This window comes from Heterodontus francisci, chromosome 33 (assembly GCF_036365525.1).
Source record: "Heterodontus francisci isolate sHetFra1 chromosome 33, sHetFra1.hap1, whole genome shotgun sequence".
Lineage (NCBI taxonomy): Eukaryota > Metazoa > Chordata > Chondrichthyes > Heterodontiformes > Heterodontidae > Heterodontus > Heterodontus francisci.
In genome coordinates, this window is record NC_090403.1 from 38890047 (window position 1) to 38915822 (window position 25776).

The window sequence follows — 25776 nt, forward strand, 5'->3', positions numbered from 1 at the left end:
AGTGGCCACTGCTGGCACTGCAGAAAGCCCCGCACCCAGCCAATGATGGAGGCCGGAGAAGAAGATAAGTGGGGTCGGGGCTCGCCGGGGCCAAGCAGCCGGGCCCTGGCGAGGAGGAGGGAACTTGATTGTGAGGGCGGTGGGGGGAGTGGGGGGGGGGTTGTTCTTCCAGCAGGGGTAGCCCATATCAGTGGGGGGGGGGGGCCTCCATGGGGCACAGGGTGCCCGATCAGGAGACACCCCACCACCAGCCCACAAGGAGGCTGTCAGGTTTCACTGGGTGACCTCACCAGGTGGTAGTGTCCAATTGCCATTGGAAAAATGCCAGTGGCAGAGGGAAGTGGCCATTGGCCACTAAGAAACTCAATTGACCTAAGGCCGGTCAGGAGGGTCAACACCCCCTCCCTCACCTCTGGTAAAATACCAGCGGTGGCTGGTAGGCAACAGGCATGGCACCCCTCATCTCCCACCTAATTTTATGCCTCCCCTCCCCCCACCACCTAGCCAGCTCCCGAGGAGGGGGTGGGTGTAAAATTCTGCCCTCTATTTTCAGTGGTGTTGACTGAGGGAGGAATGTTGGGCAGAATTTCATTCAATAGGTGCCTTAACTACCAAGTGGGGCTTTGATCTATCAACTTATCCAAAGGAGGCACTTTTGACAATGTAGCACTTCCCAGTATTGTGCTGAGGAATAAAATGATTGACAGGTCACTTTGTTTCTAGGTGCTTTTGGAGGGACCTATGTTAGCCAGTGTAGAGATGCTTTTGAATGTATTATTTAGTATATGGGAGGTGGGGTAGTGGGGGGATAGGGTTGGAATGGGAAGCAGAGTCAGCTGCAAAGGGGAAAGATATTTTTAATAAACAGTCAGTTTTCATCAAGGCACCTGTTGATTTCTCTAAGTGCTGCCTTGCATGAAATATTATTTGCTCTTCCATAGAGTATTGCTTTACCACCTAATATATTTTCATGTGCTTAGGTGTAGCCAGTGGTCATAGCTTGTGCACATTGTTGATTTGGGAAATATTCCAACTGGGTCTGCTTTTATTACATTCTACAATATTACTAAAATATTTACTTTTTTTTCTGCTCACTCATGTGGGGGATTTTAACTTTGGCCTGTAGTATAATTTGAACGATATTGAAGTGACAGCCTAGTGCACACCAAATCCAATCCTCCCTTCTATTTCAATGGAAGGGAAAATTGGGTTCAGTAAAATTAAAAATTTTAATTAGTTTTACAAAACTATCTCTCAATAAAATCTATCATATTCAGAGTTTGATCTACTGCTGTGCAGTTCCAGTATTATCTCTTTCTATTTCAGATCTCCAGTATTTACAATTTTTCTTTTTTACCTTTACAAAGATAACATTTATTAGTTTCGAAGGCAAGTTAGTTCTGTGAGACCCCTTTCTGTGATTTCAAATGCTTTAGATTTGCAGGGCAGGACGTGCGGGTTCACAGCTGTGCTTACACTTTATTTATCTCTATTCCAGATTCCCACTTTAATTTCTCCTGACATAAAATCAATCAGTTTTAATTAAAGTAATGCATTATACATTTGTCATAATTTTAAAATATTTCTTGTGGCAGAAAATCTATAAATTAAGTTGCTGAGCCAGCAGGTGTTAGAACTGACCCAGTTTTCCCTTTTCAATAGCAAGTAGATGAAAACTGGGTGAATGATATATGTGATTATGGACTGTGAAGGGAATGGTTTAAGCTTGCATGTATCACTATTATAAAAGTTTCTATTTACAGTGTTAACTCTAGATTCTGTCTGCTATTTTCCTCTTGTAATGTAGGCAAATGTGACAGCCATTCTGTTCTAGCGATTCTCCAGAATGTAAAAAGTTGCATCAAAATGTCTTAAAAGGGTCACTGACATCTTCTGCTGAATCACAATGACAGACATTTCCTGACTCACTGTCTTAGACCTCAGGCTCCCATTGGCTTTAACCAACTCCGAGTGGGATGTCTTAGCCGACAACCTTCACAGCTCTGACCAGGCCCCATTAGAAACTCTCAACAGAGCTTAGGTAGCCTTCACCCAATCTGATACCCCTTATCTAACTTGCGATGACAACATTTGGTAGCATTCCTCAGCAGAAAACTGATTACAGCCCTCACCGGCTGTTCTCATCTGACCCCCAGCAATAGCAGCACTGAACTAACTCTCATCTAACTCCTGATCACAGCACTGAGCTAACTCTCATCTAACTCCTGATCACAGCACTGAGCTAACTCTCATCTAACTCCTGATCACAGCACTGAACTAACTCTCATCTAACTCCTGATCACAGCACTGAACTAACTCTCATCTAACTCCTGATCACAGCACTGAACTAACTCTCATCTAACTCCTGATCACAGCACTGAACTAACTCTCATCTAACTCCTGATCACAGCACTGAGCTAACTCTCATCTAACTCCTGATCACAGCACTGAACTAACTCTCATCTAACTCCTGATCACGGCACTGAACTAACTCTCATCAAACTCCTGGTAGCACCATTTCATCTACTGTTGATTGTAGCTGTCACCCAAGTACTGGTGGGAGGTCTCAGTCCACACATTCAAATGAAGTAACGCCTAGAGTGTTTACTAAAATGCAGAGGATCACTTAAATTGCAGGTGTCTTCATAATAACAGTTCATATTTTATAATAATAATGGAAGAAATAAAATTCATAATGCTGAAATGAATGAAGTTGAGGTTGAATTACCATCTGCAAGTTAATATATTATTGCACCCGACTAATGCATTTATTTAATTGATATTTTGTGGCAACTGTCTTATAACTTCATTCCTCTCTGACTTCTCCCCTCTCCACATTAAGAATGACTTCACTAATGCCTTGAATTTAAAATTCTCATTCTCATGTTCAAATCCTTCAATGTCCCATTCCTCCTTATCTCTGCAATTCCTCCAACCTTAACGATTCTTTAAAAAACTCTGTGTTTCACCAACTCTGGCCTCTTGTGCATCCCCCTTTGCCATACCATTGGCAGCTGTCCCTTCAGCTGTCTAACCCCGAAGCCCTGGAATTTCTTCCCTATACATCTCCACATCCTTTAAAACTCACCATAAAACCTGACTCTTCAACCAAGCTTTTAGCCACACATCCTAATCTTTTTTTTTTTGGCTCGATATCAATCTGATTATGCTCCTGTGAAGCAACTTGGGATGTCTTCCTATATTAAAGATGCTATAAAAATGCAAATTGTTGTTCTTGACTCAGTATTCAGCCATAAATTCAATGAAAAGCCAATCATTTTTGCATAAAAAATAAAGATTCTAAAATTGATGTTAATGAAATATGGTTCTGTAGAACAGTGTTTCATATTTCTAACATAACAGTGGTAGAGACACTGTTTTTCTGTCCATGTAACTAAAGTATCTTATGCTGTTTGCAGTGTGATAGAAAATTAAATATATGGGTAGGAACTGATTCGACCCCAAGCATTCAGAATACCTCAAATGAAAAGGAAAATGCCCTCCTTGACTCCCCCGCCTTAAAAATTGTATCATGTAATTGTAGTTCATGTTATATTGCAAAAATGTACATTGATTCAGTCACTTCACAGACATATTGCTGTTACAATTAAAACTGATTTATCTGATTCATATATGTTGCAACATTAAACCTTTCATTAAAATGCTTCCTTTGGGAACAGTAACAGAACTGTTTCACACTGAAAGATAATGGTATAAAAAAGTATCAGTAATTTCACTTGTGTTTATTTACTGAAATTAGTCATTTGATCTGTGTTTGCAAGGAAATCAAAGGCTAATGATGGAGGGTTTACAAAAAAGTCATAAACATTTTGGCTGCAAACCTTGGTTGCATATTTTCAGGACTGCGGGTGCCTTTACAGGTCCAAAATGGTATCCATGTCACGCTGGATGCCATTTTGGGTAGGTCATTAGCACGGGCGCTGGGAGCGTGCACTGGAAGTATTCACAGTAAGCAGATTGTGACGTTGATCAGCATGTAACGTTGGTTTGACACTTGCAGTGCCATTTTTGATCTCAATGCTCCAGCTAATGCCCTCTCTTAACTTCGCCCAGCTGAACCTGTGTTCAGCAGCAGGAAGGACCTTCAACCAGTACTATTTAAAGGGATCATCAACCACTTTCACGTTAGTTCCAAATTAATTTCTACCGGCTGTTGTTGAGTCAGTAGAAGTGTTTGGATTTGTACTGCTACTTAAAGTTGGTAAAGTCTACAGGGAGTGGTGTGGCACCTGGTGAAGGCCTTGGTTCTTACTTCAAATGTTCTGCTAACACCTCTTGCTCCCAGTCATGGGTGCCGTAGTTTCTATCCTCCTTGTCTTGGAATATGACAGGGAGAATGAGCAGAGGAGGCCAAGCTACTCAAACAGGGAGGAGAAGGAGAGGAAAAAGGGCGCTCAACATGAAGTCATTTTCACCCAGGGTCTTCAAGGAGCAACTTCAGCGAGAGCAGTGTGTGTGACATCTCCGGTTCACTAAGGAGGTGCTCACAGAAATCTGCCATCTGTTGCAGACAGACCTGCAGCCTCAGAGCAGGGCATTGCCAGTAGCTGTAAAGAGGAGCATGGCCTTGAACTTCTTTGCATGGGCTCCTTCCAGGCTGGAGCAGCCAACACCTCCAACATCTCGCAAATTGCTATCCACTGTTGTATGAGGGAGATCACTGGCACACTGTATGCAAAGAGAGAAGCTGGCGGAGCAAGCATGCAGCTTCACCAGGATAACGAAATTTCCCATGTTGCAGGATGCCATTGACTGCATATATCCCACTTTGCATAGGCCGTAAGTAAATTCAGTGATGTACTGGAACCAGAAGGGCTTCCATTCCTTCCATGTCCAACTGGTGTGCGACCATACTCAGTGCATCATGCAGGCCAATGCCATATTCTGCATTAGTCTGCTGTACTTTCATCGTTTGAGCCACCACGATAAACCAGAGGAGGATCCGGAGGGAGGCAGGAGACAACCAGCACAGCCCCTTTCTGGACAGGCTGTGTGTGATCGACTCATCCAATTGCAGTACCAGTGAAGGCATCCTCAACTTTCCGTTCACCAACAGTCCCATGCCTTATCTCTCTCTCGTTACTGACCAATGCAGCATCCTCTTGGCTGCAATGTTAAAATAAAAGCCATGACAAAACAAACGTTACAAACCAACTTCATCAATCAAATCATCCAATATTCCTTACAAAAGTTAACAAATTGCCCTTGTGCATATCCTTTGTGCCTGTCTTCCAGGTGCTTTTGCCTGTCCTAGTGTTCCTTCACAGTGCTACCCCAGTGGCTACAGTATGGCTGGTGAAAGGCTATTGACTTTCAGTGGGAGAGATTGCAGTTAGCCTTGCAGAATGACCTTGCATAGCTCTGGCGCAAGAAGGTCCAGCTTTGGACTCCATCACCTTGACATGGGTGGCAACAGTCTGGGCTGGCTGGCTGACATGCAACAGCAAATGCACTGGCAGAGTGGAAGTGGTGTGAGGATAAATGCTATTATCCTGAGCGAGGAGAGCAGTTTCATTCTGTAGGGAGCCACTGCCACTCACCTGGAGTGGTGCCTTAGCAATCCTAGCAATGTGCTGGAGGACAGATCGCTGGACTGCTGTGAAACTCTGCAAACCCCTGTGAACACAGGTATTTGCAGCCAATAATGGCAGCAATCAGAGCCTACATGACTTCAGTCTGAACTTCCACTGCAGCACTCAGACATTGGGTGGCTTCTTCTTGTGCTGCAATAGTAGCTGAGACATCAGCATCAGATACTGCACCATGTTTGGGTCCACAAGTGTGGTAATGGAGTTGACCAATAGTTCCACACTGGAAACACTGGGCTCCAAGCTCTGTGCAAAGCCCTGTACAAGGTTGGTGCTGGACTCCTTTATGCTGCTTGACATTGACAGCAAGCTTTCTGGCAGGCCTGCAAATGCACCAAGCATTTCTGTGTGCATACCCATAAACCTTTTACTGTACACCACCTTGTTAAACTCCTAAGCTGAGTCCTTTGAACCAGAATCCATATGCAACCTCGTTTTCCAGCCAGTTGGCAACTGCACTACCTTTGCCCCCTGCCCTGGTTGCAGGCCACTTGTGCCGGGTGTCTCACCACGTGCAGCTCCCACCTCTTAAGTTAGCCTCTAAAGTATGCACAGTGTCAGTATCTGGTGGCTGTGAGTGTGAGATCATTGATGGCTTTTCTTCATCATCAATCTCTTCCTCCTCTTCCACATCTTACTCTTGCACTACTGCCTGGATATCTCAAAGGAGAAAAGCACAAGGGTAGGTTTGTGGTGAGGGGACGATGGCACGGCCGATATGGTTGATGTGGGGGTGGGGTGGGTGAATGCAAGAGGTAAAGGTATGGGAACAATAGCATAGTGGTAATGCTACTGGACTTTAATCCAAAGGCCTGGACTAATGCTCCAGCGATATGACCTCGCATCCCACCAGGGCAGTTGGGGGAAAATTTAAATTCAGTTATTTAATAAATCTGGAATAAAAAGCTAGTCTTAGTAATGATGATCATGAAACTACAGGATTGTCACCAAAAATCCATCTGGTTCACTAATGTCCTTTTAGGGAAGGAAATCTGCTGCCCTTACCTGGTCTGACCTACATGCGACTCCAGACCCACAGCAATGTGGTTGACTCTTAACTGCCATGTGAAATGGCCTAGCAAGCCACTCAGGTTGTATCAAACTGCTACAGAAAAGTTGAACAAGAATAATACCAGACAGACTACCGAACATCAACCTAAGCAGTGGAAAAGATAAAGGCACACCCTAAAATAAAAACAAGAAATGCTGGAAACAGTCAGCAGGTCTGGCAGCATCTGTGGAGAGAGAAGCAGAGTTAACGTTTCGGGTCAGTGACCCTTCTTCAGAACTGGCAGATATACGAAATGTAAAAGATTTTAAGCAAGTAAAGTAGGGGTGGGGCAAGAGATAACAAAACAGAAGGTATTGATAGGACAAGGTCACAGAATAGCTGACCAGAAGGTCATGGAGCAAAGGCAAACAATATGTTAATGGTGTGCTGAAAGACAAAGCATTAGTACAGATAGGGTGCAAATGGACTGAAAACTGAACAGCCATTAGCACAAACATGAAAAAAACACAGTGGGTAGGCACAGTAGAAACAAACTAAAATAAAATAAACACAAAAAAGAAAAAAGAATAAAATAACTAAAAATAAAAGTAAAATGGGGGGCCACTCATGCTCTGAAATTATTGAACTCAATGTTCAGTCTGGCAGGCTGTAGTGTACCTAATCGGTAAATGAGATGCTGTTCCACGAGCTTGCGTTAATGTTCACTGGAACACTGCAGCAAGCCCAGGACAGAGATGTGAGCATGAGAGCAGGGGGGTGTGTTGAAATGGCCAGCATCCGGAAGCTCAGGGTCATGCTTTCAGACTGAGCGGAGGTGGTCCGCAAAGTGGTCACCCTGACCCTAACCCTGCCCTGTTGATCCTACAAAGTCTTCTGACTAACATATGGAGACTTAGTCCCACAGACTAGTCAAGCAAAAGCCTGACTTAGTCAAATTCACACCTTACAACCAAAATTCCAGATTCCTCCATCACCATTGTTACGACCAGGTGAGAAAGAATTCTAGGGTTCCCTTACAGCCTTCACCTGGTCTTACTGTAACAGGGTTTAATTTTAGAGTCATAGAAAGATACAGCACTGAAACAGGCCCTTCAGCCCACCAAGTCTGTGCTGACCATCAACCACCCATTTATACTAATCCTATATTCCCTACCACATCCCCACCTTCCCTCAATTCTCCTACCTACACTAGGGGCAATTTATAACAGCCAATTTACCTATCAATCTGCAAGTCTTTGGCTGTGGGAGGAAACCAGAGCACCCAGCAGAAACCCACGCAGTCACAGGGAGAACTTGCAAACTCCGCACAGGCAGTACCCAGAACCGAACCCAGGTCACTAGAGCTATGAGGCTGCGGTGCGAACTGCTGCACCACTGTGCCACCCTAATTTTAAATACACTGTGTTTTGAGCTCCCCCTTGGTGAATCCTTATTCACCACTTTCCAGTTATAAGGCAAAGAAATGAGCACAAACAGGCTTTCTTAGGTTTAAAGAAGAAAGGTGAAATTTTCTTAAACTTAAACTTAAAACTCTAATTCGGTTAATGACTATTGATACACGCTATGCCCCACGCTAGCATGCATATGCGATACACACATGCAAATAGAGACAGAAAAGAGCAGAAGAAAAATAAAGTGAAAAAGTTTGAGGCAATCTCTGAAGGAGGTTTGTTACTATGCTTCGAGCTCGCAGTGGAGTCGTTTTGTTGGTAGTCTTATTTTCATTGGGGCCCAGTATTCTTCTTAAACCTTGTTCAATCGAGGAGACTTTTCTCTCTTGGGGTTCCTGTGTCTTCAATGGATTCCAAAGCTGGTGAGAAAGAGATGAGCAGACAGGAGAGAGATCTTTTCAGTCCAGGAGCAAACAGCTTTCTGAGTTTTAAAACTTTGTGGCAAGTTCAAATTCAAAAACTCAGTTTGCCCAGCAGGTTAGTCATGTGACTAGGGGTGTCTGACCACATCCGTTTGTGTATTCGGCCATCTTAGCAGTCAACCTGGAATGCGAGCTCCTCCATCTTCAACGTCTGGTAATCAAAAGCCCATCGTGGATTAAATTGGAGCAGGGAGTGGCCCCTTTGTCCTTTCCAAGTCTGTTACTATGCAAGTGCCTTTCCAGTCAAGGGTCTGGTGCTTTATTTTTAAAAACAAGTTTTTTCTTTACTCCGGTAACTGTTTGAAAATCAATGCTCGCGTGACGAAATTAACATGCCTTATTCTTGGCAGGTGGGGGCCTGCATGGCACCATCATTGGGGAGAGCACAATGGTATAAAATTGGGAGGGAGTGGCCCAGGCAATCCTCCATGTTTGCGCCAGACCCCATGAAGTCTCATGGCATCAGGTCAAATGCAGGCAAGGAAACCTCCTGCTGAATACCAGCTACTGCCCTCCCTCAGCTGATGAATCAGTACTCCTCCATATTGAATACAACTTGCAAGAAGCACTGAGGGTAGCAAGGGCATAGAATACACTTTGGATGGGGGTCTTCAATGTCCATCACCAAGATTGGCTCGGTAGGACCACTCCTGACTGAGATGACTGAGTCTTGACAGACATATCTGCCAGACTGGGCCTGTGGTAGGTGGTCAGAGAACCAACAAAAGGGAAAAACCTACTTGATCTCATCTCACCAATCTACCTGTTGCAGATGCATCCATCCATGACAGTATTCGTAGGACGAAGTCCCATCTTCACACTGACGACATCCTCCATCATGTTGTGTGGCACTACCACCTTGTTAAATAGGATAAATTCAGATCAGATCGAGCAGCTGAAAATTGGGCATCCACAAGGCGCTGAGGGCCATCAGCAGCAGCAGAATTGTATTTAACCACAATCTATAATCTCATGGACCAGCTTATCCCTCACTCTACCATTACAATCAAGCCAGGGGACCAACCCTGCTTCAATGAGGAGTGTAGTAGAGCATGCCAAGAGCAGCACCAGTCATACCTAAAAATGAGGCAAAGCAACAACACAGAACTACGTGATTGCTAAACAGCAGAAGCAGTATGTTATAGATAGAGCTAAGCTATTCCACAACCAAAGGATGAGATAGAAGTTCTGCAGTCCTGTCACATCCAGCATCCAGTTGTGAAAGGTGGTGAAGAATTAACCATCCAGAAGAGGAGGCTCCACAAACCCCTCCCTATCCTCAGTGATGGGGGCGGCCAGCATGTCAGTGCACAAGACAAGGCTGAAGCATTTGCAACCATCTTCAGCCAGAAGTGCAAAGTGGATGATGCATCTCCGACTCCTCATGAGGTTCTCAGCGTCACAGATGCCAGTCTTCAGCCAAGTCGATTCACCCCATGTGATATCAAGAAATGGCTGAAGGCACTGGATACAGCAAAGGCGATGGGCCTTGACAACATCCCGGCTGTAGTACTGAAGACTTGTGCTCCAGAACTAGCTGCGTCCCTAGTCAAGCTGTTCCAGTCCAGCTACAAAACTAGCATCTCACTGACAATGTGAAATCTTGCCCATGTATGTCCTGTCCAGAAAAAAGGATAATTCCAATTAGCGCTCTATCAGTCTATTCTCAATCATCAGCAAAGTGATGGAAGGTATCATCAACAGTGCTATCAAGTGGCACTTACTCAGCAATAACATCCTCACTGATGCTAAGTTTGGGTTCTGCCAGGGCCACTCAGCTCCAGACCTCAAAACAGCCTTGGTTCAAACATGGACAAAAGATCTAAATTCCAGAGGTGAGAGTGACTAGCCTTGATATCAAGGCAGCATTTGACCGAGTGTGGAATCAAGGAGTCCTAGCAAAACTGAAGTCAATGAGAATCAGTGGAAAACTCTCCACTGGTTGGAGTCATACCTAGCACAAGGGAAGATGGTTGTGGTTCTTGGAGGGCAATCATCTCAGTATCAGGACATCACTGCAGGAGTTTCTCAGGGTAGTGTCCTAGGCCCAACCATCTTCAGCTGCATCATCAATGACAATCCCTCCAACAAAAGGACAGAAATGGGGATGTTATGATTTCATACTATTCAGTAGCATTCATGACTCCTCAGATACTGAAGTAGTCTGTGTCCACATGCAGTAAGACCTGGACAACATTCAGGCTTGCGCAAGCAACATTCGCGCCACACAAGTTCCAGGCAATGACCATCTCCAACAAGAGAGAATTTAATTCAATGGCATTACCATCACTGAATCCCCCACCATCAGCATCCTGGGGATTACCATTGACCAGAAATTTAACTGGACCAGCCATATAAATACTGTGGCTACAAGAGCAGGACAGAGGCTTGGAATTCTGTGGCGGGTTACTCACCTCCTGACTCCCCAAAACCTGTCCACCATCTACAACTCTCAAGTCACAAGTGTGATGGAATACTCTCCACTTGCCTGGATGAGTGCAGCTTCACACTCAAGAAGCTCGATCCTATCAAGGAAAAAGCAGCCTGCTTCATCGGCACCCCATCCACCACCTTAAACATTCACTCCCTCCATCACCGGCACACAGTGTGTACCATCTGCAAGATTGGACTGCAGCAACTCACCAAGGCTCATTTGACAGAATTTTCTACACCTGTGACTTCTAACCACCTATAAGGACAGTAGACACATGGGAACACCATCACCTGCAAGTTCACCTCCAAGCCACACACTATCCTGACTTGGAACCATATTGCTGTTCCTTCACTGTCACTGTGTTAAAAACCTGGAATTCCCTCTCTAACAGCACTGTGGGTTTACTCACACCAGATGGACTGCAGCGGTTCAAGGAGGCGGCTCACCACCTCCTTCTCAAGGGTAATTAGGGAAGGGCAACAAATGCTGGCCTTCCCAGCAACATTCACATCTCATGAACAAAGAAAGAAAAGGTGCATGTTTACATCTGCACCTTGTATATTAGAAGTGATTGTGGAATGAGGAGGAAGTGGGAATTGAGAAGTAGAATTAGGTATGAGGATACTGTCATCTTTGATACTCTCAGCCCTGTCGCTGGCCACGGCCTCAGTCACGCCATTCCAATGATGGCGAGCACCATCTTCTCCATTGGGGTGAGGACATCTAGCCATGCCTGTTTCCCGCCAGTTAGTTGCTGCTGCCTGCGGCTGTACATCACCTTGTCCTGCAAGAGAAAGGCAAGTTCCTCAGTGAGTGTGTTGCAATGTGTTTGGTGATGTGGCTATCATGGTTGAATAGTGGCAGTGTGTGTAAGCTGTGAATGTGGGTGTGAGGCTTGCAGCAGTGCTAAGTGTGTGAGGGTGAGGTGCAGCTAGGAATGTTCGGTATGAGTCGTGATTGATAGAGATTGTTGGTACGTGAGTAATAGAGGTGTGGTTCATTGAGCAGCGTGTGAGGGTAATTGTGCAGTTGGTGGGATATGGCATGTGAAGATGCATTTAATGACCATGACCACTCGTGTGAAGTCAGTGAACCTCTTGCAGAACGATGCCCAAGTCCTCAAGGCTACACTGCTAGCATGGACCCCAATGGCTATTTGCTTCCACTGTCTTCTCAGTGTCTGTCTGGAGGGCTTCCTGGTCCCCTGTGGATAGTCGACTCACTCCTCCTCTTGCGCCAAGGCCTCCAGTGCTGCATCAGAGAAACTTGAAGTGCCCTTTCTCCCATGTTATGCCATTCTTGTGCCTTTCCAAGGTCAAACTCACTATTTAGAATGACTTCCAGCATCTGTTCCAGTCAAAATTCACGCAGTTTGCCTGCTGCCTGCATCGGAAGCAATAGACCTGGGTTAAATCGCACATTGTGATCCTGGAGCCCATTTTCAAGCCTTATCAAATTTTGCGGCTTCTCTGAGCCCAAGGCTGCTTGATATCAAGAGACTATTATAATATGGTTTCTGCAAATTTTTTTTACAAATTTTTTTAATGAACATATTTCAGTATGTTTATAACTTCCAACATCTGCTTTCATTTCATTCTAACTTTCCATAAGGTGTGTTCCTAATCATGGGACCAGATGTTAAGTGGAGTTGTCAATAGATTATTTAAAGCTCTGAGTCTGCATTTTGGAAAGAAACTCAGGTCTGCGAATGCAGGTAATCTTACTGCAAGAAGCAAAATCAATAAATAAAGTGCTGAATATTTTCAAAAGGTTTGATTATGTCATTGAAGCGGCCGTTCCTTCAACAGCTTTGCAAATTGTAAAGTGAAATGGCATCCGTCATCTTGATTAAAATGTGGATGTACTTTTCATGCAACAAGATCAGCTTCAACTAATTTATAACAAGGAAGCTCATAGACAACTTGATTTGACTTTGCCTCATTACATTTTTCAACAAATAATTTTATAGCTCACAGCAATCAGACATGGGCTCAAAAAGAAAGATTTACATTTATAACTTCACAACTTCAGGACATCCCAAAGTGCGTTACAGCCAATTAAATACGTTTTGAAGTGTAGTTACTATTATAGTATCGGAAATGCAGCAGTTAACTTGAACACAGCAAGGACCAACAAACAGCGATGTTATGATGATCAGATAATCTGTTTTCATGATGATAGTTGAGAGATAAATATTGGCCAGGACACCTCGTCTCTTCTTCAAAATAATGCCAACAGGATCTTTTATGTCTACCTGAAAACACTGACAGGGCTTTGTTTAACATCTCATCCAAAAGATGACACCTCTGGCAGTGCCGCACTCCCTCAGTGCTGCAGTGGAGTGTCAGCTTAGATTTCGTGCTTAAGTCTCCGGAATGGGATTTGAACCCACCACCTTCTGATTCAGAGCCACAGCTGACACCTTTGTTCAGCATAAAGATGGGAGCCAAATTAAATAGTTTGCTGGAAGTGTCCTAACTTTCTTCTTTTCATTCACCTTTTCTCTATTTGCAGCTACAATCGGGACAATGAGTTTAAACTAAGGACACCAACTGATGGCTCTCACTCAAGTGAATGAAGAGTACACGAGGTCAGATCATTATATGAAACTTGCAGGCCTGTGTTTTAATGCAAAGTACACTTGTCATTTTTCTGCAGCTGTGTAATATTTGCAAATTGCTTTTCAAGAGCACAAAACAGATGCAAAAACACAGGATAGTCTTCTAAAGCAAATTCTCCATTTTCAAATTGCTAACAAAGATGCAAAATAGAGATTTGCACTGATATTTTTAAAGAGTGTTAAAATAATCAGTAAAAATAAATCAATAAAATTGGAAAAAGTATAAAGCAGCTCCAATTCGATGTAGAATATATGGGTCTTACTTGTTTATAACATTAGATTGCATTGACTGTAAGGGATGATGGCAAATGTATTGAAATAAAAAAAAATGAAATGACCTTTTTATTTTCATTTCTTTGCAAAGCATGATTTTTATTGACATGTTTAAAATAGCAACTCAGATATTTCTACCTTTTCTTTTCATTTCATGGGATATAGGCATCACTGGCAAGGCCAGCATCTGTTGCCCATCCCTAATTGCCCTTGAGAAGGTGGTGGTGAGCCACCTTCTTGAACTGCTGCAGTCCATCTGGTACAGGTACACACACAGCATTGTTAGGAAGGGAGTTCCAGGTTTTTGACTCAGCGACAGTGAAGGAACGGCAATTTAGTTCCAAGTCAGGATGATGTGTGACTTTGAGAGTAATTTGCAGGTGATGGTGTCCCCATGTGTCTGCTGCCTTTGTCCATCTATGTGGTAGAAGTCGTAGGTTTGGAAGGTGCTGTTGAGGGATGCTTGGGGAGTTAGACAGTGGTAGTGAGGATGTACAACTGGGCAATACATAGAACAGGAGGGACCAGGGGTCAGCAATGTGTCCGTAAACGGACATCAGTGTGCGTGGTAGAAAAGTTTGAGGTCCGTGACTGGTAATTTCAGGGATGAGAAATTTCCCATTGGCTTCTTCTTTCCGAGCAGTCCGATTTTTTAAAAAAACTGCAGCTATCAGTTTCACAGCTGTCAGGAGCTGGGAGGGGGAACAGCAGTTTTGGAACTTCGGACAAGTTCGTGGTTTTCCAGCAGGTTCTGATTTTTTTTAAAAAGCCTGCGGAAAACCGCAAACTTGTCTGAAATTTGGAAATGGCTGTTTCCGCTCCCAGCACCAGTCAGCTGTGAAAGTGATTGCTGCGATTTTTTTTCAAAAAACAGACCGACCACAAAGCTTAAAGCAAAATACTGCGGATGCTGGAAAAATTATTCTCTCTTGGCAGATGCTGCCAGACTTGCTGAGTATTTCCAGCACTTTCTGTTTTTATTCCAACCACAAAGCTGCTCAGCTGCGAATTCCTGCTCTCTGCAACTGTCAGAGAGGGGGGGTGAGAGGAGGACAGGGGGAGAGAGAGAGAGAGATCGAGGGGGGAGAGAGAGAGAGAGAGAGAGATCGAGGGGGGAGAGAGTGAGAGGAGAGAGAGAGGGGGGTGAGGTGAGAGGGGAGAGAGAGGGGGCAGAGAGAGAGGGGTGAGAGGTGAGAGGGGGCAGAGAGAGGGGAGAGGGAGAAAGTGGGAGAGAGAGCGGGGAGCGAGAGAGAGGTATGGGGTAAGAGGGGGGCAGGGAGAGAGAGAGGGTGGTGAGAGAGAATGGGGGAGAGGGGGAGGCAGAGAGAGAGGGGGGGGGGAGAGAAAGAGAAGAGAGAGAGGGGAGAGGGGGAGAGGGAGAGAGGGAGGCAGAAAGAGAGGGGGCCAACACAGAGAGGGTGGGGATGACAGAGAGTTGGGGACGACACAGAGAGGGGGGACAACACAGAGAGGGGGAACACAGAGAGGGAGGGGGAGAGAGACAGATAGACATAGAGACACACAGACAGAGAGAGAGAGAGAGAGAGGAGGGAGAGAGAGCAATCACGATCACTCCTGACAGATGGACATCTATCCGGAATACTTTGCATCGATCCAAGAAGTGTGTGGACAGACATTGACTACTTCTGCAAGCAAGAAAATGCCAGGTATCTCACTAAATCAGTGTCCAACATAGTGATGATAAAGCAAGTCAATAAATTAGTCTTCTCATTTAAAGCTTCTTCACAAAAATGCCCATTTGTTGTTTTGATTAATAGTAAAATAAATTTTTAATGCTTTTAACTTTCTGAAATTATCTCACCAGCCCCCTATGTAAGATAAAAATTGTAATTTGGCCCCCAAGGAGAAAAGGTTGGACACCCCTGCTTCAAGCCTTTAACCAGGTGATTTAAAATAAGATAGCAGCTAGGTTATTTTAAAACACAAATTTAAAGGTTTATGTTATGTAAACTCATTTTAAAATGGCAAAAGTCACTTAGGGAACATCTTGATTTCTGTGCACTGCATGCATTACTTTCACCTGGGACACAAGCTCAGTGACATGTTGAAAGTTGATAGACTTTTACTTCTATATAAATGTCCAATTCCGCTCCTATCCATTTGGAATCACATTGTTCCAGAACTTGTGTTAAAGGGTAAACAGGAAGGAAAATCCAAGGAATCTCCAGAAGTCATCACTGCAAGTTCTTCATGAATACAACAGTATGGTGCAATGGGGCTGAGTGATATTGGAAAGAAACAGGGTGCTGCTGACCCATATACAATAGCTAGTAAATACAATGTAACAGATAGCTTTCCATAAACTTTGATCCATGATGAACAGCCTACGAATCCTTAATAAAATCTATTCTGCATTTGCAGTTTTAAAAATTGTCAGGGAAGACATAGCAAAAATTTATTGGGCTGGGATCGGCAGCGAGCTTCAAAAATGGCGGGTGCCCACGCGGCCACACGCCAAAGAGCCACTACAATATTCCATGCGGCGGCTCATTTTGATAGCTGGGAAGCCTACCCTCCCCCCAGAACATGTGGAGGGGGTGGGCTGTCCGTCCCCAACAATGACGTCGGCTGCCTGTTCGCAGGCACTGACTCCATTTTTAAAGGGCTGTTAGCCATACCGGCCTATTTAAATATTTAAAGATAGATTGAATTAAATTAAATAAATACATTCCTTTTGCCCCTCTTCCAACCCCCAATAACAATTAAATAAAACATTGGCCCTTCCCTCAGAACACTTAACTTTACCATCTGAGCTTTCCGCCTCAAACTGCACAAACTTTAAACTACAACCCTTCCCACCATTCCCTACACTCATGGCATTAATTTGATCCCATTTCCCCCCTCCACCCCACATTGAGAAACTTACCTCCTTCCCCCTCCCCACCAGTGTTGCACCTCATTTCCCCAGAGGGAGATCCGGAGGCACGGGAGTGCTGGCTGCTGGGCCGAAAATCACGGCGAGGCATCAAGAGGAGGCGTGAGTATATTTAAATTAATTATTTTAATCGATTTGACTATTAAAATTGTGGTCCTGTCGCCCAGTGGAGGGGAGGCCGCCATGGCCGGGAGGATCGTGCCGGACCCTGCCGACGTCAAGGTCCGTGGCAGGCCTCATCCAGGGCCATCTTCAGGCCCCCTCTCCCCACAACGAGGGCTGCTTAAAATTCAGCCTACTATATTTCAATGACCATGTTAGAAACTGTCATTAACTGATCTATGTTTGCTGTGAATTGGATTAAAGGACAAGTTTTACCAGTATGTCAAAGTTCAGTAACTGCAATGCCCATCATTTACTATCTTGTCTGAAGGCACATAACCTGAGTGGCCAATGTCATTTGAAAGTTGTCTGTATCATATAATTACATTACGTTAAAAGTGCACCTTTGCTAACGGGTAATAGATTTGGCTTGAACATAAATTAGTTAGACTGGAGTACAATCTTACAGATGGTGACTAAACATTTTGTAGCTGAATAATACATGCAATAACAACAGCTCAACATTTTGCAGAAAAGCGTTTTGTTAATAATTATCTTGTCAGAGATAAATTGGAATCAACAGTGATAGACTGAGATATAGACATAAAGTGAATTTAAGAGAATAACTTTATTGGAGGAACTAAAGGGCACTCTTTATTTGTAATTGTGTTTATAGAGTCATAGAGTTTTACAGCACAGAAACAGGTCCTTCGGCCCAACACGCCTGCGCTGACCATCAAGCACCCTTCCTAACTAATCCCATTTTCCCGCACTTGGCCCGTAGCCTTGTATGTTATGGCGTTTCAAGTGCTCATCTAAATACTTCTTGAATGTCGTGAGTGTTCCTGCCTCTATCACCCCTTCAGGCAGTGTGTTCCAGATTCCAACCACCCGCTGGGTGAAAAAATTCTTCCTCAACTCCCCTCTAAACCTTCTGCCCCTTACCTTAAATCTATACCTCCTAGTTATTGACCTCTCCACTAAGGGAAAAAGTTTCTTCCTATCTATCCTAACAATGCTCCTCATAATTTTATGTACCTCAATCAGGTCCCCCTCAGCCTTCTCCGCTCCAAGGAAAACAATCCCAGCCTATCCAGTCTGTCTTCATAACTGAAATGCTCCAGCCCAGGCAACATCCTGGTGAATCTCCTCTGCACCCTTTCCATTGCAATCACATCCTTCCTATAGTGTGGCGACCAGAACTGTACACAGTACTCCAACTGTGGCCTAACCAGCATTTTATACAGCTCCATCATAACCTCCCTGCTCTTATATTCTGTGCCTCGGCTAATAAAGGCAAGTATCCCGTGTGCCTTCCTAACCACCTTAACTACCTGTGCTGCTGCCTTCTGTGATCTATGGACAAGCACCCCAAGGTCCCTCTGACCCTCTGTATTCCCTAGGGTCCTACCATCCATTGTATATTCCATTGCCTTGTTAGACCTCCCAAAGTGCATCACCTCACACTTCTCAGGATTAAACTCCATTTGCCACTACTCCACCCATCTTACCAGTCCATCTATATTGTCCTGTAATCTAAGGCTTTCCTCCTCACTATTTACGACACCACCAATTTTCGTGTCATCTGCGAACTTACTGATCATACCTCCTATATTCACATCTAAATCATTAATGTACACTACAAACAGTAGGATCCCAGCACCGATCCCTGTGGTACCCCACTGGTCACAGGCTTCCAATCGCAAAAACAACCCTCTACCATCACCCTCTGCCTCCTTCCACTAAGCCAATTTTGAATCCAATTTGCCAAATTACCCTGGGTCCCATGGGCTTTTACTTTCTTAACCAATCTCCCATGCGGGACCTTATCAAAAGCCTTACTGAAGTTCATGTAGACTACATCAACTGCTTTACCCTCATCTACTCCTCTAGTCACCGCCTCGACAAATTCAATCAAATTTGTTAGACACCATCTCCCCCTGACAAAGCCATGCTGATTATCCCTGATTAATCCCTGCCTCTCCAAGTGGAGATTAATCATGTCTCTCAGAATTGTTTCCAATAATTTTCCTACCACTGATGTTAGACTCACCGGCCTGTAATTACCTGGTTTATCCCTGCTACCCTTCTTGAATAATGATACCACATTCACTGTCTTCCAATCGTCTGGTACCTTTCCTGTGGCCAGAGCGGATCTGAAAATTTGTATCAGGGCCCCTGCAATCTCCTCCCTTGCCTCACATAGCAGCCTGGGATACATCTCATCTGGGCCTGGGGATTTATCCACCTTTAGCCTGCTATAAGAGCTATATAAATGCAAGATCGTTCTTTCTTCAAACATCTTTCCTTTCAGGCAAGTACCTGTGAGTTCCGGATATTATGACTCTTGGATGACTTCTTCCTAGCCTCCACTGGAAAGGTGATATTTCCTCACTCAATAATTTTGTCAATTGTCCAATTTTGTCACAAGCTTTGGTGAGTAAATAACATTTTGTTCCTGAGATATGCTGCTGTTTCTGTATTTTAGAATCCAGGACCTGGTTTAACAGCCTGTCACGATGAATAAACTAGTCTTGGCTGCCTATTGTTAATCTCTCTGTCCCTTCCTATCCCACTCTGCTTTTCTGTTTTACATGACTCTTCTGAAATACTATCTGCATCACCCTATAAAATTCTCTTAATTTGGAGATCACAGCCTTTTTGTTGGCTGCCCTGTCTTCAGACACAAATTACAAGCAGGTGGAGAAGTTGCAGAAACAGAGACCATGATGGGTTAAATTGTCTTGTGATAATAGCAGTGTGAGAAATGGTCTGTCTTCCTAGTGCTGATTTTTCTATTGCCTTTATTGGATAAATTTGCACTCGTGACACAGTGTGAATCCACAGAGGTCATCTGATGAGATCCATCTATCACCCCGTGACATGGTGCAGCTTGCTAGCTAATACAGTTGTGCTGCTCTCCATTGATGTTTGTATGCTTAGCTACTTTATTTATAGCAAGAAATGTGTTTTAAATCAGACTGTGTTTTGACGCCATTAGATTGGCTATATGCTTTATATGTCCGTGGCTGAGTCAGTAATTTTGTCAAATGTCCATGGTGCAGCATGTTGGTGCCTATCCATGGGAGGGACCCACAGGAGTAGGTAATGAGTGAGGGAATATCACCTTTCCAGTGGAGGCTCGGAAGAAGTCATCAAAGAGTCATAGTATCCAGAACTCTCACGTACTTGCTTGAAAGGAAGGATGTTTGAAGAACGAACGAACTTGCATTTATATAGCTCTTTTCATGACCTCAGGGCATCCCTAAGTGCTTTACAGCCAACAAAATACTTTTAAAGCATTGCTGTAATGTAGAAAACAGAGCAGCCAATTTGCACAAAGCAAGGTCCCACAAACAACATGTGGTATTGACCAGATATCTGTTTTAGTGATGCTGATTGAGGAATATATATTCGCCAAGACACAGGGAAGAATTGCCCTGCCCTTAGAAATTGTGCCATGAGATCTTTTAGGTCCACCTGAGAGCTGAGGGGAACATTGGTTTAACATCTCATCTGAAAGACAGCACCTCCAACAATGCAGCACTCCTTCAGCGCTCCACTGGAGTGTCAGCTGAGATTTTGCGCTCAAAAGCTGGATTTTTCCAGCACTCTAGGGACAGGCTGGGCAGTGGGGTTAGGGGTGGTGGTGTGTAAAATGGTGAGGCAGGGCGGCGAGGTCGGGGGGCTGGATTGCCCGACGACATGGAATTGTACCGGGGCAGGAAAGGTCAAGGACAGCCTTCCCGCCCAGAGGCCAATTGAGGACATTAAAGTTGCCTCATGACTGACCCCCCCCCCCCCCCTCCCCCTCCCCCTCCAGGGCCTGCCTGACCCACAAACTTATCTTCATTCTGGGGTCTCTTCTATGCTGGCTGGTCTTGGCCTGCTGCAATCCCAGCAGTGGCCACCGCTCACAGTGGCGCTGCTGAGACCTAAGATGTGCTGGCCCTCCGATTGGCTGGCAGCTCTTGGAGGCAGGCTCCCGTCTTTTAAAGGGACGGCAGACCCAACACCAGGCAGTTAATTGTCTGAGCGCCAAAAATTCCGACACGAGGTTTCCCCCCAATGGCCAAGGTGGGGTTGGGCACAAACTTCAGCCCCAAGTCTTTGAAGTAGGATTTGATCCCACAACATTCTGTCTGAGAGGCGAGAGTGCTCCTGACTGAATGGAGGAACATCGTAGCTACGCACAAGTTCATTCAACAAGCAACTAACAGGTGTGACACTCCATAGCTGTCCTTTGTGGCAAATCATGTAAGCTTTCTCGTCCCTGCAGGCACCAATGGAGCAGTGGCAGCTTTGTGTAATCTGCCAGAAAATCCTCAGCTGAGAAGTGGCCAGGGGTGAGTCAGCGTTTCCATCTCGACAAAAACACAGACTGCAGCTCTGGTGATAATAGGAGATATAATGGAAGGCAGGATGAATTGTGGCTTCTAGACTGTGGTGACCACTGTGCCTCAGGCTTCTCAGGATCTGACAGCTGCCAGGATCATTAAGGCCACAGATCCAGGGCCCAGTAGAATAGCGTTGGTTGCAGTCTCCCATGTCTTTCAGGACAGCAGGGCATGCCAGGCCTCTGCCTTCTCCTTCAAAGCAGCACACCAGTGGAACCAGGGAGGAAAGTGCAGGCTACCCAGGAATACACTTCAGAGATGCACCCACCAGTAGTTCTGTGCCAGGAGCCAGCTACCATGCAATGAGGTCCACCTCAGACCTATGACCATTCTGTACAACATGATCAGTCAATCGCCTCTTGCAATCCAGGCCCTCGGGTAGTGCATAGAAGAAGTACTAAGATAGGTAATGGGAAGAAAAATGTAACTACCCAGGGGAAACACAATGTTATAAGAATCTAGGGTTATTGTTTACACTTTGAACTTAGTGCACAGTTTCCTTTAATACAGTGATATGGTGCTTTGTTATTCAGACAGAAAAGATGCACTCATTGTCTAATGATTACTGGTATGGTTAGGCTGGGCAAAGAAGGTTAATCTGTTTGCATTTTGTAGAATGGGTAGTAGATTGAGGAACTGCCTCTTTATTTTCCAGTAGATGAGAAGGAAGTTAGGCTGCAGTGTAGAAGGCCACACTGATGCCCTATTATCTATTTGGTAAAGCATTCTCTTCTTAAGCAGATCTCCTCAGACGGCTCCTGCTATAACCTTATTTTACACATGGGTGAAGGGAGTAATACCTTTTGGCTGTTTCATCCTTGAATGGTGCTCGATGGTTCGCTCCATCCTGTGCTGTTCCTCCTCCTCCATGGTAATGACATAGAATGGTATGCCCAGAGGAAAATCTGTATCTTCTCCTAAGATGTCCTAACTGCAAGTGGGCATTCCAAAGGCCTTCTGGTGGGTCATTGAAACATAACAAATAGGAGCAGGAGTAGGCTACACGAACCCTCAAGCCTGCTCTGTCATTCAATAAGATTATGGCTGACCTTCGACCTCAACTCCACTTTCCCGCCTCATTCCAAAATCCCTTGATTCCCTTAGATTCCAAGAACCTACCAATCTCAGCCTTGAGCGTACTTAATGACCGAGCATTCACAGCCCTCTGGGGTAGAGAACTGCAAAGATTCACAACCTTCTGAGTGAAGAAATTTCTCCTTATCTCAGTCCTAAATGGCCGACACCTTTTCTTGAGGCTCTGACTCCTAGTTCTACTCGCCACCAGGGAAAACATAGAAAATAGGAACAGGAGTAGACCATTCGGCCCTTCGAGCCTGCTCTACCATTCATTATGATCATGGCTGATCATCCAACTCCTTGTTCAAGAAGGGGAGTAGAGTCAGCCCTGGTAATTATAGACCGTGAGCCTTACTTCGGTTGTGGGTAAAATGTTGGAAAAGGTTATAAGAGACAGGATTTATAATCATCTTGACAAGAATAAGTTCATTAGCGATAGTCAGCACGGTTTTGTGACGGGTAGGTCGTGCCTCACAAACCTTATTGAGTTTTTCGAGAAGGTAACCAAACAGGTGGATGAGGGTAAAGCAGTGGCTGTGGTGTATATGGATTTCAGTAAGGCGTTTGATAAGGTTCCCCATGGTAGGCTATTGCAGAAAATACGGAGGTATGGGGTTGAAGGTGATTTAGAGCTTTGGATCAGAAATTGGCTAGCTGAAAGAAGACAGAGGGTGGTGGTTGATGGCAAATGTTCATCCTGGAGTTTAGTTACTAGTGGTGTACCGCAAGGATCAGTTTTGGGGCCACTGCTGTTTGTCATTTTTATAAATGACCTGGTAGAGGGTGTAGAAGGGTGGGTTAGTAAATTTGCGGATGACACTAAGGTCGGTGGAGTTGTGGATAGTGCCGAAGGATGTTGTAGGGTACAGAGGGACATAGATAGGCTGCAGAGCTGGGCTGAGAGATGGCAAATGGAGTTTAATGCGGAAAAGTGCGAGGTGATTCACTTTGGAAGGAGTAACAGGAATGCAGAGTACTGGGCTAATGGGAAGATTCTTGGTAGTGCAGATGAACAGAGAGATCTTGGTGTCCAGGTGCATAAATCCCTGAAGGTTGCTACCCAGGTTAATAGGGCAGTTAAGAAGGCATATGGTGTGTTAGCTTTTATTAGTAGGGGGATCGAGTTTCGGAGCCACGAGGTCATGCTGCAGCTGTACAAAACTCTGGTGAGACCGCACCTGGAGTATTGCGTGCAGTTCTGGTCACCGCATTATAGGAAGGATGTGGAAGTTATGGAAAGGGTGCAGAGGAGATTTACTAGGATGTTGCCTGGTATGGAGGGAAGGTCTTACGAGGAAAGGCTGAGGGACTTGAGGTTGTTTTTGTTGGAGAGAAGGAGGAGGAGAGGTGACTTAATAGAGACATATAAGATAATCAGAGGGTTAGATAGGGTGGATAGTGAGAGTCTTTTTCCTCAGATGGTGATGGCAAACACGGGGGGACATAGCTTTAAGTTGAGGGGTGATAGATATAGGACAGATGTCAGAGGTAGTTTCTTTATTCAGAGAGTAGTAGGGGCGTGGAACGCCCTGCCTGCAACAGTAGTAGACTCGCCAACTTTAAGGGCATTTAAGTGGTCATTGGATAGACATATGGATGAAAATGGAATAGTGTAGGTCAGATGGTTTGACAGGTCGGTGCAACATCGAGGGCCGAAGGGCCTGTACTGCGCTGTAATGTTCTAAAAAAACTCAGTAGCCTGTTCCCACTTTCGCCCCATATCCTTTTATCGCTTTAAACCCAAGAGCTATATCTAACTCCTTCTTGAAAACATACAATGTTTTGGCCTCAACTGCTTTCTATGGTAGTGAATTCCACAGGCTCACCACTCTCTGGGTGATGAAATTTCTCCTTATCTCAGTCCTGAATGGTTTATCCCGAATCCTTAGACTATGACCTCTGGTTCTGGACTCCCCCACCATCGGGAACATCCTTCCTGCATCTACCCTGTCAAGTCCTGTTAGAATGTTATAGATTTCTATGAGATCCCCCCTCACTCTTCTGAACTCCAGCCAATATAATCCTAACCGACTCAATCGCTTCTCGTATGTCAGTCCTGCCATCCCAGGAAACAGTCTGGTAAACCTTCGCTGCACTTCCTCTATAGCAAGATCATCCTTCTTCAGAGAAGGAGACCAAAACTGCACACAATATGCCAGATGTGGCCTCACCAAGGCCCTGTATAATTGCAGCAAGACATCCCTGCTCCTGTACTCAAATCCTCTTGCTATGAAGGCCAACATACCATTTACCTTTTTTACCGCCTGTTGCACCTGCATGCTTACTGGTGTATGAGAACACCCAGGTCTCGCTGCATATTCCCCTCTCTCAGTTTATAGCCGTTCAGATAATAATCTGCCTTCCTGTTTTTGCTACCAAAGTGGATAAACTCACATTTATCCACATTATACTGCATCTGCCATGCATTAGCCCACTCACTCAACTTGCCCAAATCACCCTGAAGCCTCTCTGCATCCTCCTCACAACTCACCCTCCCACCCAGTTTTGTGTCATCTGCAAAATTGGAGATACTACATTTAGTTTCCTCATCTAAATCATTAATATATATTGTGACTAGCTGGGGTCCTAGCACCAATCCCTGCGGTACCCCACTAGTCACTGCCTACCATTCGGAAAAAGACCCATCTATCCCTACTCTTTGTTTCTTGTCTGCCAAACAATTTTCTATCCATCGCAATACACTACCCCCAATCCCATGTGCTTTAATTTTACACGCTAATCTCTTATGTGGGACTTTGTCGAAAGCCTTCTGAAAGTCCAAATAAACCACATCCACTGGCTCCCCCTCATCAACTCTACTAGTTACATCCTCAAAGAATTTCTAGTACATTTGTCAAGCATGATTTCCCTTTCGTAAATCCATGCTGACTCTGTCCGATTCTACCACTGTTCTCCAAGTGCTCTGCTGTAAAATCTTTGATAATGGACTCTAGAATTTTCCCCACTACCGACATCAGGCTGACTGGTCTATAATTCCCTGCTTTCTCTCTACCTCCCTTTTTAAATAGTAGGGTTACATTAGCTATCCTCCAATCTGTAGGAACTGTTCCAGAGTCTATAGACTCTTGGAAGATGACCACAAATACATCCGCTATTTCTAGGGCCACTTCCTTAAGTACTCTGGGAGAAATACCATCAGGCCCTGGGGATTTATCAACCTTCAATCCCATCAATTTCCCTGAACCATTTCTCTACGAGTACTGATATCCTTCAGTTCTTCTCTCTCACTAAACCCTGTGTTCCCCAACATTTCTGGTATGATATTTGTTTCCTCCTTTGTGAAGACAGGTCCAAAGTATGCATTTAGTTGGTCAACCATTTCTTTGTTCCCCATAATAAATTCTCCTGTTTCTGACTGTAAGGGACCTACATTTGTCTTCACTAATCTTTTTCTCTTCACATAGCTATAGAAACTTTTACAGTCAGTTATGTTCCCCGCAAGCTTGCTCTCGTACTCTATTT